This window comes from Pollicipes pollicipes, unplaced genomic scaffold (genome assembly GCF_011947565.3).
Source record: "Pollicipes pollicipes isolate AB1234 unplaced genomic scaffold, Ppol_2.1 Scaffold_7231;HRSCAF=8579_pilon_pilon_pilon, whole genome shotgun sequence".
Taxonomy (NCBI): Eukaryota; Metazoa; Arthropoda; class Thecostraca; order Pollicipedomorpha; family Pollicipedidae; genus Pollicipes; species Pollicipes pollicipes.
This window is the reverse complement of record NW_023597034.1, coordinates 30,178,522-30,188,592: the sequence shown is the minus strand read 5'-3', so window position 1 is coordinate 30,188,592 and position 10,071 is coordinate 30,178,522. Positions and strand designations below refer to the sequence as shown.

At 45.5% G+C, this 10,071-nt stretch overlaps 1 long non-coding RNA gene across 1 annotated transcript; it reads left to right on the top strand.

Moving 5' to 3' along the window:
• The first annotated feature begins 1,605 nt into the window (after window positions 1–1,605).
• On the top strand, window positions 1,606–2,976 carry LOC119110747 (uncharacterized). Its single transcript, XR_005095550.1, has 2 exons — window positions 1,606–1,698; window positions 2,745–2,976. It is a non-coding gene; the product is annotated as an uncharacterized LOC119110747 (long non-coding RNA).
• The last annotated feature ends 7,095 nt before the right edge of the window (window positions 2,977–10,071 follow it).

Below are 10,071 nucleotides of genomic sequence, written 5' to 3'. Positions count from 1 at the left end.
CTCAAAAATGCCTCGATGCTGGGGACCTAGCATTTGGCGCGGACCATTCCGCGTCCAAGGGGCGCGGCACAGGAATGGTCGGTGGGCGAGTTCAGTTCGGACACACGGACTTTGTAACAGAAGGGTTTCAGAGCTTCGCGTGGATCGGGCAGAGAATATTGAAAAAATAGCTTGAATAACTTTCAAAAGCCCGGCTATCTTTTTCTGCATAGGAGGGTATACTTGTGTAACATTGATGCTGTTAATTTGTGGACGTAGCTGCATCAGCACAAGATTGCGAACAAATTGCATGAGGCATAGCTATGACGGTGCTCGGAATGAGCAGTCCGAAAATGGCGTTTGTACTCTTAACATCTGTTGACAACTTTCAGTTCCGAGACCATGCACGTGTTCAAAAGTGATCCAACGGTTACCATTGTCGACGTCGAGTGAAATCAGCCCGCATCAATTTTCCCGGCTCATCCGCCCAGGAAAATTTCTGGTGACTCTTTTCACGTTGAATACAAACGCTGTCACTCTCTTATTAATTGCACACTCGAGCGTTTCCCTTCCATCGAGCTGACCGTTGCGTGTCATCGGTTGGATGCAACCCGCATCTGGACCGCAGGTCTGAAAAAGTCTGTGACCGTTAGGGCGATAATTATGCCAACTGTTTATAAAAGTTCCTCATGTTGGACACAAGGCATGGCGCAGTGATACATTCACGGCATAGCGCGGTGTTGGAATATGTGACCAGCCATAGCTGTTTTAACACGCGGACGGGTGAGGGGTTAATTTGACCTCGCCCCGAAGGTTTTCCAGAAATAGTTTCCGAGAGGCGCGGCGAAGCCACGCCAAATTTTGCATAGATATAGGCAGTTGAGTAGTGGATTATTTGGTGTCGAATACTTAGATGTACCTTGTAAGGGCGCTGACTTACGACAGGTCAAAGTTAGGTCATTGATTCAGCGAAGTCAATTTCTAGAGAATCTTTCAATCTGATGCAGCATTAGAGGGTAAGACGAAAAGCGTCTAACACAAAGCAACGTCGTATGATTTTGGACAGTGCCCTTTGAAAGGTCAAATAAAATCACTGGCCTTGAAATAACTTTTTTTCTTAAAACAAGTAGCTTAGTTCTAGGAGCACTTCGGAGACCAGCCTGGAGTTGAACTTTTTTACCTTATTTGACCCGAAGGTCATGACCTAAAAACCTCAAAATTTGACCTAAGTGAGTCCACTTAAAGACCAACAGACGCTGTGAGTTTGGTATTTCTAGCTCTCTTACTTCCTGAGATCTCAACGGGCTCAAACTGACCTCCACCCGAGCAAAGGGTATCCAACCGGCCACCCGGGCGCGTGTTAAACCCAGGTATGGCTATGAGACGCACTAACATCTTGAGAATCACTAAGTGGCAAAGAACGGCTTACAATTACTCCAAAACGATTATTGAAAACCCGTATTGTGATGCCTTCCAACACGTAAAGACCCTGGGAAATCCCCGCTTGTGACATCACCGTGGGATTGCCAGACCTAGTCCGACTGGTTCCCCTCCCCCCCCCCCCCCTTGTAATGACTCCGGAACGCCCGCTCTCTAACGACCCGCTCAGACCGCGCCGAGGCTCCTCGTCCGAAGGCGCCGCGGACCAGCAGCGCCACCCAGCCATGCGACTTCTCTGCCTACTGCTCGTCTTGAGTGTGCTTGGAACGCCGGTGTCCGGTGAGTTCACGGTTAATGCCAATGGCAGCGCGCGTGGCCGCTACGCCGTGAAATACAGGTGTATGAATGTGGACTCTGACTTCTCGAAGGCCAGTGTATAGTTTGTTACCGGCGAGTTGATTTAGTGCAGTCTGCTGCTGTCAACATCGAATCTCGCTGGTTGTGTAACTTGTGCTATCAACGTTTGATGTAATGCATTGTGTTTAACCATGGGTGTTAACCTAATTTATGCCTAAAACCCCATTTCTCCACGGATTTCGGTTACTTGAATTTTGTCCCCGATGATGAAATGACAACTTGTTTCATATCTTGCGGGCTCAAATCGCTTTTCTGTACAGGAATGACCTACCATTTCAAGTTAATGTGACCTGTCTTATCGTTAAACGCCTAGAATGTGGTGTAATTCAAAGAAAAACACCTTAGTAAGTCTTAATAAGGTACCAATGATGACTGCTTCTGCCGCTGATCTTGTTATATAACCACCAAAGCCACGGTTATGCGACAAATACACTTGCCACTGTTGCGGAAACATGCTTTGAATTTATCTTGGCCAGCCCGTGCTTTGAAAAGCTGCCGCATATTGCAGTCAATCGTGTGCTTTCCTTTTTCAGGTATTACCATTTGAAAACTTACCCAACATTTGCAGACTGGCTAGCATGACGAAAACATAACGTACCACCCTACAGGGTACCAGTCGGTACAAAATGAACATGATATTGGTGATGATGTGTTTAGGTAGCTACGACCTAGTATGCCAATAGTAAAGATAACTGCTCCACATTTATTTGGCCCAGCATTCCCGCTTTGTCCATACGCATTGGGGGGGGGGGGGGGGACTCACAGATCATTGAGGAAGGATCAGGTCAGCATTGGGGGATCAGGGTCTCCCCGAAAGTATGTAAAGTGCCACCCCTGCATGCAACGCTCGTTGATATATGAGCACTGCTATGGTATTCAGGTATACTTTTAGGTATCAATATACATGGTGCATTCGTACGTATTTCATTACAGGTATTGCTGATACATGCATGCGTTCTGATTTGCAGGGGGAGGGAGCTTCCCTCCTTGCCATCCACGAGATCCCTGTCCAGCAAATACACGCTGCTGTCGCGTCACGTGGAGTTCCGTATGCCTCTGTATGCCTGGCGGATGCGGCATGCAGGGCCAATGCCTCGCCGGGGATAGACGGCAATGATGTTTACTGAAGAAGACCTTTAGATCCCTTATATGTGAGCCACATTTATGTTCTGAAAGACCCGAAAATATACAAGGAATCAATACTGGCGTTTCTGATCTCTACTGCCCAGCTGGAAACGGATGCTACGGCTTGATCACGAGGGGTTTTCATTGGGAATATCGTGAACAGAATGCGCGGTTGCCCGACAGGGATCGGAATGCGCCGGTATATTGCGGTCACGAATGAAGAGCACGCATCCCTGGCAGGGGTGGAGAAAGCGTGACGGCAGTGGTACCGCATGACAGGTGTAGCATAGGCCATCCTAACGTCAGAGGTCATCGGATGTAAACGCGCCAAACTGAATGACAAGCCATATGCCATAAATAAGATGATTTCAAGAGAACCAGACACGTCAGGAAGGTGCTCAGAACAGGCATGATCAATCGCATGCCAATAAACATATCTAAACAAAAAAAAATGTCAAAATGTGTGACGAGCTTTAGGCATTAAGCCATCTAAGAGTTACAAGTTTTCCATTTTTCTAACAACATTTTCAAATGTACGCAAGCGCTCATTCGTCTCGGCATTGCTATCAATGTCATTCGGAAGATAGCATGTCATGACGAACGGCTTGTGAAGATATAACATGGAGACACCGTTTACAATGAAATTAGTCCAAACGTTCATCAAAAGAATGGCTAAGGTCCGACTCTTCATTCCAGCTATCAAGACACTGCAACATCATGCTGTAATGATAACAAAACAACATTATGTTAAGAATGTGTACCATTAAGGAAGTGTCTGTCGCTGATCACCCGAATCCATGAGCGAATGAGTTGACGTGAACTTAACGTTCTTAAAGCAAACGGTCATTTACATGTCAATCAAAGAATTGAAATAGCCATCTTGAAGACCTTTCGGTGTTGTTCACAATCCTGCTCCTCTAAAGGCATAAGCCCTCCTAGTTTCTGAGCTACACGGCCGAGAAAATTGGGGAGTATTTCGGAGAAAGTATTTTCAAAGTCGCCTTGGCATTCATGACGTCACATTAACGTCATTCAAAATCCTGTCAATCCATAAGCCATGCGGCGATCGGGGCCAAGGAAATTATGGTTGCTGAGGCATTCATATCTGGCGTTCGTGAGCTCAATATCCAGATATAACGGCTGTCAATTGGCTCTCAATCAATGTTGTGTGATGTATGATGACGTAATCTAACCATGACGCATTGAGAGGCATATTTACTGAACGGAGAATTACGTTGTCAGTGGAGTAATCTTCCCCCCCCTAGAAAAGTATACCAACAGTTAACAGTGGGCTTGTTTCATCACATCTGGCGCTAGCTTCGATAGTTTCAAATGCTGAACAATCTAAGTTATTGAATCGATAGTGGGTGATTTCTTGTTTATTTACAACTTCCGGCTTGGTAAATAAATGAAATGTCAGTCAAAGCTAACAACATTCATTTTATACTGGAAAGGGCTATAAACCTGTAATACTGGTAAGAGTAAAAGATTGATATGTACGAGGGATAGTGAGTGGGTGAGTGGATGAGTGACTGGTTGGGTGAGTCAGTGAGTGAATGGGTTGACGGGTGGATGAGTATGTGCGTGGGTGAGTGAGCGAGTGATGATCGAGTGAGTGAGTTGGTGAGTAAGCGTTAGAACGTATGTATGCGTACTTGAGGGAATGTTGGAGCGGGTTATATGTATATATATATATATATATATATATATATATATATATATATATATATCATCGGATTTTCCATGCTGCGCACGATCTGCAATGATGACGCAATCGCAGCAGTAAGCACAATGACATTCAACTTTTACTACTGGCCCTGGAAAATAGCCGCAGTTATGCGATTCTGTCGCAAATCATACGATGAAAGTGTTTAAACAAGCATAAAATGCGTCAAGCGCAAGTCATGTTTTTGTCACGGCCTAAAGGTCGAGCACAGAGTCAGTTTCCCGAAAAATATACTCATTCAAGCAAAAGTATTTTTAAAAGCTCCCACCTGAAGAAGAAGCTTTCTCATCTGAAGAAGAAAGGCTCATCATCTGAAGCTCCCCATCAAAACTCCCCATCATCGAGACAAGCATCAGCTATGATGAAATAAGCTCACCTGTACCTATTGGTGTTTTTATGCGCAGAGGAAACTGTTCTAGACAACAAAGGTTCACTTTATAGTAAATACAAATCAATACGTCGTCGTGTGAATGAGTCATGGAACGTTTTCATGACGTCAGAGAAGCTTTCAAATTGACCGTGCGAAATTCGTATCGTAGCGGACGGGCTGACTCTCTCGTGGCGCTTTAACTCCTCGAGAGATGTTGTGCTATCGGCGCTTTGTTGGCTCACATAATTTCGTAATTTTGTGTTGTCTTCTTGTATACATGCTCGATGATGGTGCTATTCCGAAGTTAGTTATTTCCAGTCTTATTTCCGCCATGTCTAGTCCAAATTCCTGCATGTGGTGCAATGCGTGATCCGTGTTCGGCATTTGCACTGCGCGCACAACATTCTTATATACTCAAATGAAATCCACCTTTGTCAGGGACCGTGCTGATGCATGCCAGGCACGAATAACTCGGCCATTATATTTATATTGTCATTGAGCACCGCATGACCATTAAGGTGGTATTGTTTGCGGGACGTTTCAATGACGTCATGCATGCCAGGTTGACCTTGGAAGAGTTCACGAAATAGCCTACACAAGTTCGCGGGGTCTATCCCAGATCTCTGTAAGTTGCGGGGTCCATCTCAGAAATAGAGGCTTTTAAGCCTTGTGAAGGGTAGGACCGTGAACTGCACCGAATGATCTTTAAAATGACTATCTCAGTTCAAAACCTCATATAAATGTGGAACATTCCCTTCTAAAGTTAAAGAGACTGATCCCTTAAGGTAATCTTAAAAGTGAAATGAAGGTTCCACATTTGTAAGAGATTTTGAACTGAGATAACCATGTTGAGGATCTTGCAGTGCAGTTTACAGCTCTTTCCTTCCTAAGATTTAAGCCTTCTGGTCTCTAAGCTAGACGCCCGCGAACTTGCCCAGAATAGTTTGTGCAGACTGTTCCAAGGTCACCCAGGCATGCACGATCGCATAGAGACGTCACGCAAATACTCTCACCCCATTGGCCATTTCGTGTTCAAGGGCAAGATAAGTATAATCGCCAAGTTATTCGTGTCTGACGTACATCAGTATGATTTCTGGCACAAACGGAGTTCGATTGGCTATAAATCAATCATAGGCACGCAGTACAAGTTTCGAACACTAATCACGTTTTGTCTTACATAATACAGGGATGTTGTACAGTGGTCCTGGTTATGACGGAAACAAGATTGGCAATTGAATGGCCTAAGAATAGCGCCTTAACCGAGCATGTGAATACAAGTAAGCAACATAAAATCACAGATTGATATACAGGAACACTACGAGAGGGCCAAAACACGCGTGTATAACGATATATGAGTTCTGCCATCAGCGCACTGGTACCACAATATCTCTCGAGAAGTTGAAGTGCAAGAAGTGAGTCAGCCCACCTGCTGCGATAGGAAGTTCGCACGGCCAGTTTGACAGTCCCTCTGACGTCATACGGATGTTCCATACCGCATTCGAACGATGACGTATCGAGGAGCATGCTTGACAAAAAAGGGTTATCGGTAACCGCGGAGAGGCTTTCTCCTTCCGCCAATTGCCATGTGGCGAATAAGAAAATCAGACGCACTTGGAGCTCAAGACCAGGTACTTACCATGTGTTGAGGTCGTACGTCTGAGCCAATCGGGCAAGGCTGCGGGAGCTGGTATACGCATGCTAAGAACGATAATCAAAAGCCTCATCGGGTATAAAATTAGGCAAAAAAAAAACAGGGCATACGGTTCACTCTTACGGCCTCCTCGAGGTCAGTTCTTTACATTAACGCATGTCACAAACAATCAAAATTTCAAATCCCATGATAAGGGGACGTAGAAGGGTGTGGGGGAGGCCATCACGATGAAACACATGTGTTCAGGTCTGCTCTGCAGTGACGAATGGCCCATGATTAAACAATGTGTAGAGCAGCCGCATCTTTGTAAGTAGGCAATATTTTGAGGGCGAGTTTTTCGGGTGAGGTGGTGTCGATGGAGTGTGTTTTAAGAGTGCGATCACCGAGAGGAGTTCCAAAAGCTTTGTTTCCGCGTCTGGGAGATGTTCGTTTCATCTTGTTCGTGCATAACGCGTTGTCTCACAGATGTAGGAGGTCTTTTATCAGGGGATGAAATTGACAGGTAATCCGGTAGATAGCGTCGCGCATCGTACACATGCCCGCCACTACTGCCCAGCAGGCGTCACGCGTCCGCTTATCCGCGGGGCAAACGGGGAAGCGCCAAAGGCAGACCGAGCCGAAAACTAGTCTTCAAACGTCTGTCCACTTCTCTGTGCCACTCAAACGCAGAGGCCCGATGAACTTTCTACAGCTTTAGTTAGATTGTCTACGACTAAAGCGAGATGCATGTTTCATTGTTCGGTGAATGTGGGGTGTTGTTGTTTCCAATTTCCATGCCAGCGTGATGTGATGCACGTTTTACCTTGCGCAGAGGGCAGTCATTTTCGGCGGAGGTGCTCTTACCGTTATCGTTGCTCGTTCCCCGCCACAGTACTTGAACCAAGGCGTTTCATTCGCAGCAGTTCTGAATGGCGCGTCAAGTGCTTTATTTACATGGGGTGCACAGAATGATAAAGGAGTATGTTAGCTGCAGTCTAGGATGGCAATCCCTTCATTGGTATTTGATCATTCGACCGTGAGGCTGAGGGCTCTCTACCTCCTAACGGGAGAAAGTGCGCGTCAGTTCATCACAGGCCTGTACTACAAAGCCATGGCTGCACCTACCATCCGCCAATATCATTCTGCACGTGAACAACACGTAATTTATGATTTTGCATTCTATTTGAAAAGTAATACATGCTTCATATTTGAAATTGGAAATTTTATTTCTGGTAGAAGGTACTGTATAAATGCATGGATTGCGATAAATTCTTTCACCGCGTCTAACAGCGCGCACTAAGTTTAATGCGTAATCTGTTCAGGTTCTTATCAATACACCAAGAAAAAGATAAGATTTGCAATGCGGTACATTCTGATGAATCTGCATTCATTAGGTACCTAAGGCAATACGGTGTAAAAAACGATAAGGGTGGGTTTGCTACGACTGTGGTGTAGAAAATGCGTGTGCTATAAACTGGACATCCACATACCTAGTTACTTTTAACACGCGCTCGGGTCAGGCATCAATTCGACCCCTCCCCCTTTCCGAAGGTCTTCCAAAATAATTTCTGACCGGTGCAGCGTAGTCGCTTTAGCATCGGTAGGTGCACAGCTATATATGACAATCATACGTCTTTATGGAAAGGTTAACATTCGGCTGCCTTCAAGACAAAGTGTTAGCGCCGCTATGCCGCGCCAAACTTTGCATAGCTGTAGCTTTGCAATTGAATAACGGATCCTAAGGTATAGAAATTTAGACGCACACCGTCAGGTCACTGACCTATGGCAGGTCGAAGTTAGGTCTTGACTTTCAGTAAAGACATTTCCTGTAGAACCGTTCAAGCTGATACGACAAAGCAAAATTAAAGGGAATATACCACTTTTTCACTTTGTCTCTTCAGACGCGTACGCTTTGAGCAGTTATGCCAGTTTTCTCGAAACCTTTTTGACTAGCTTAGAATCTCTATTTGAAATAGCCGAGCGTTTCGTTGAATCCCACGAATTGAACGAAACGTTACACCATCGCTTTGATTTCTCCCCTTTGGCGTTCACCACAGTGGCCCTATTCGAGGCGCACTTTGGCTTTGGGAATGGGAGTATCACATGATCCAATGTGGCGTGCTGGTTCAAGATTCAACCAACGTGGAACTTCTCGGTAATAGGCCCTCGCCCGCCTGCCCAATTATTACCGCTCTTTTAAACGCACCAGTAGAGGTGTGCACGGTCATGACGACGGCGGTCGCGAATACCGGGAAGAATTGGGGTGTTGCTAGAAAACATTGACAACGCATTTTAGACCCCAAAATAATTAAAATTAACATCCTTATGTTGTCTTGACGATGCTATCGCGGTACATACCAGGCATACGCATGCGTCTAATGATAGCACTACCTAGCGCTATTATCAGACTTAACTAGTCCTGAGGTTTCACTAGAGGTGTTCGAAATATGACCCAAAGGTGGGGCGTTCCCTTTCAACGAATCTATAAATATCTGAGCTGTTTCTAAGACAAGAAGCCAGTTGTAAGGATTACGACTAATTCTACTAAACTTGAGTCAGTATAAAGGTCGCACAGAATCAAAATCCAACCTACTTTTTCACTGAAGAACGTGCTTCAACGAGTAGTTTTTCATGCTGCTTTCGAATTTCTTGATCACAGGGACATCAACAGACATCTTGTCTGCACCCCTCGCAGGTCAGAGGAGGTCACTGACCTAAAATGACCCATATCAACCTTTTTTCTACCGGTGCGGGCAGCAGTTCCAACCGGCGTGACCTGAAATGAACACCAGTGAAATTGTGCTTAGTACTGGTGCCTACCGTTAGGGCGGCTGCATGAGGAGGTCTGGATGTGCTTCGGATAGCAATCTGGAGTTTGACCTTATTTAACCCAAAGGTCAACAGCCTTTTTGACCCAATCTATCCTAAATCATTTATTCCAGACTAAAATCCAGACTTCTGATCAAAACCAAACTTGCCCGTATTCTTGCCCCTAAAAGTGTGGGGAAATTGTCGTGTAATGATGCATAAAAATAATACCAACACTATTATTGATGGTGCGGTTCATCTATCCGAGCTCAACCATTCATGGCTGACTTCTAGGCCACCGGTGATTTATTTGGAGAGAAGAAAGTTAGCAATGTGGCAGTCAACAGGCATTGCCTTTCTGTCAACCCGTTGGCTGCAACGCGCAAGGTGCTCGCAAGAAAGTAGTACCCCGACTACACATCAAGTGATATTGCCGAAGGCCAACATTGGTAGAGTCAAGGTCAACTGAAGTTATGCTGACCACATTCGTGATGTGGTGAAACGCGTCCTTGAGGAGCCTTGCAGTACAAGCGTTCGTATATGGCTCGCCGAAGAGGGCCATTTGGTCGCTGGCTGGACAGCGTCAGCCTAATAACAGGACACTGCGAGTCGCGTAAATGCATGGCGTGGCGAAGG